Below are 3,403 nucleotides of genomic sequence, written 5' to 3'. Positions count from 1 at the left end.
CTGTGGACAAAGGATGGGGAGAGAGAAGACAGGTTCAGTTTGTTGCTCCAAGTGGTGGTGTGTGTGTGAGAGAGGGAGAGGGAGAGAGAGAGAGAGAGAGAGAGAGAGAGAGAGAGAGAGAGAGAGAGAGAGAGAGAGAGAGAGAGAAAGAGAGGGAGAGATAGAGACAGAGAGAGACAGAGACAGAGAGAAAGAGAGGGAGAGACAGAACGAGAGAGAGAGAGGGATAGGGAGAGAGAGACAGAGAGACAGAGACAGAAAGAGAGAGAGAGTGAGAGGGATAGGGAGAGAGAGACAGAGAGAGAGACAGAATTACCGTACAACAGACCATGTATTCACCCTGCACACCCTAATTGACAACCAAACAAACCAAAACAAAGGCAAAGTCTTCTCATGCTTTGTTGATTTCAAAAAAGCCTTCGACTCAATCTGGCATGAGGGTCTGCTATACAAACTGATGGAAAGTGGTGTTGGGGGTAAAACATACGACATTATAAAATCCATGTACACAAACAACAAGTGTGCGGTTAAAATTGGCAAAAAACACACACATTTCTTCACACAGGGTCGTGGGGTTAGACAGGGATGCAGCTTAAGCCCCACCCTCTTCAACATATATATCAACGAATTGGCGCGGGCACTAGAAAAGTCTGCAGCACCCGGCCTCCACCTGCTAGAATCCGAAGTCAAATGTCTGCTGTTTGCTGATGATCTGGTGCTTCTGTCACCAACCAAGGAGGGCCTACAGCAGCACCTAGATCTTATGCACAGATTCTGTCAGACCTGGGCCCTGACAGTAAATCTCAGTATGACCAAAATAATGGTGTTCCAAAAAAGGTCCAGTCACCAGGACCACAAATACAAATTCCATCTAGACACTGTTGCCCTAGAGCACACAAAAAACTATACATACCTTGGCCTAAACATCAGCGCCACAGGTAACTTCCACAAAGCTGTGAACGATCTGAGAGACAAGGCAAGAAGGGCATTCTATGCCATCAAAAGGAACATAAATTTCAATATACCAATTAGGATTTGGCTAAAAATACTTGAATCAGTCATAGAGCCCATTGCCCTTTATGGTTGTGAGGTCTGGGGTCCGCTCACCAACCAAGACTTCACAAAATGGGACAAACACCAAATTGAGACTCTGCACGCAGAATTCTGCAAAAATATCCTCCGTGTACAACGTAGAACACCAAATAATGCATGCAGAGCAGAATTAGGCCGATACCCACTAATTATCAAAATCCAGAAAAGAGCTGTTAAATTCTACAACCACCTAAAAGGAAGCGATTCACAAACCTTCCATAACAAAGCCATCACCTACAGAGAGATGAACCTGGAGAAGAGTCCCCTAAGCAAGCTGGTCCTGGGGCTCTGTTCACAAATACAAACACACCATACAGAGCCCCAGGACAACAGCACAATTAGACCCAACCAAATCATGAGAAAACAAAAGATAATTACTTAACACATTGGAAAGAATTAACAAAAAAACAGAGCAAACTAGAATGCTATTTGGCCCTACACAGAGAGTACACAGCGGCAGAATACCTGACCACTGTGACTGACCCAAAATTAAGGAAAGCTTTGACTATGTACAGACTCAGTGAGCATAGCCTTGCTATTGAGAAAGGCCGCCGTAGGCAGACATGGCTCTCAAGAGAAGACAGGCTATGTGCTCACTGCCCACAAAATGAGGTGGAAACTGAGCTGCACTTCCTAACCTCCTGCCCAATGTATGACCATATTAGAGAGACATATTTCCCTCAGATTACACAGATCCACAAAGAATTCGAAAACAAATCCAATTTTGAAAAACTCCCATATCTACTGGGTGAAATTCCACAGTGTGCCATCACAGCAGCAAGATTTGTGACCTGTTGCCACGAGAAAAGGGCAACCAGTGAAGAACAAACACCATTGTAAATACAACCCATATTTATGCTTATTTATTTTATCTTGTGTCCTTTAACCATTTGTACATTGTTAGAACACTGTATATATATATAATATGACATTTGTAATGTCTTTACTGTTTTGAAACTTCCGTATGTGTAATGTTTACTGTTAATTTTTGTTGTTTTTCACTTTATATATTCACTTTGTATGTTGTCTACCTCACTTGCTTTGGCAATGTTAACACATGTTTCCCATGCCAATAAAGCCCTTGAATTGAATTGAATTGAGAGAGAGAGGGATAGGGAGAGAGACCGAAACAGAGAGGGATAGGGAGAGAGAGAAAGAAAGACCGAGAAAGAGAGAATCAAAATCTAAATATAAACAGTGGCCACAAAATGAGGTGGAAATGCCCTGCCAATATATGACCATGACACATACTTCCCTCAGATTACACAGACCCACAACTCATTTAAAACTCCCATATCTACTGGTTGAAATACCACCGCATGCCACCACAGCAGCAAGATGTGTTGACCTGTTGCCACAAGAAAACGGTAAACCGTGAAGAACTAACACCATTGTAAATAAAACCTATATTTATGTAGATTTATTTTCCTATAGGCACTTCAACAATAAAACATTTGAAATGTCTCTATTATTTTAAAACTCTTGTGAGTGTAATATTTTACTGTTAATTTCATGTTTTATTTCATATGTTTCCCATGCTCCTTTGAATTGAAATGAGAGCGAGAGACAGAGAGAGAGAGAGAGAGAGAGAGAGAGAGAGAGAGAGAGAGAGAGAGAGAGAGAGAGAGAGAGAGAGAGAGAGAGAGAGAGACAGAGAGAGAGAGAGAGAGAGACAGAGAGAGAGACAGAGAGAAAGACAGAGAGAGAGACAGAGAGAGAGAGAGAGAGAGAGAGAGAGAGAGAGAGAGAGAGAGAGAGAGAGAGAGACAGAGAGAGAAGACAGAGAGAGAGACAGAGAGAGAGACAGAGAGAGAGAGAGAGAGAGAGAGAGAGAGAGAGAGAGAGAGTAACAGAGACAGAGAGAGAGACAGAGAGAGAGAGAGAGAGAGAGAGAGTAACAGAGACAGAGAGAGAGAGAGAGAGAGAGAGAGAGAGAGAGAGAGAGAGAGAGAGAGAGAGAGAGAGACAGAGAGAGAGAGTAACAGAGACAGAGAGAGAGACAGAGAGAGACAGAGAGAGACAGAGAGAGAGCAGAGAGACAGAGAGAGACAGAAAGAGAGAGAGAGAGAGAGAGAGACAGAGAGAAAGACAGAGAGAGAGAGAGAGAGAGAGAGAGACAGAGAGAGAGAGAGAGAGACAGAGAGAGAGAGAGACAGAGAGAGAGTAACAGAGACAGAGAGAGAGACAGAGACAGAGAGAGAGAGAGAGACAGAGAGAGAGAGAGAGAGAGAGAGAGAGAGAGAGAGAGAGAGAGAGAGAGAGAGAGAGAGAGAGAGAGACAGAGACAGAGAGAGAGAGAACAGAGACAGAG

This window comes from Oncorhynchus tshawytscha, unplaced genomic scaffold, assembly GCF_018296145.1.
Source record: "Oncorhynchus tshawytscha isolate Ot180627B unplaced genomic scaffold, Otsh_v2.0 Un_contig_4298_pilon_pilon, whole genome shotgun sequence".
In the NCBI taxonomy this organism is placed as follows: domain Eukaryota; kingdom Metazoa; phylum Chordata; class Actinopteri; order Salmoniformes; family Salmonidae; genus Oncorhynchus; species Oncorhynchus tshawytscha.
Note: the sequence above shows the minus strand (reverse complement) of the source record.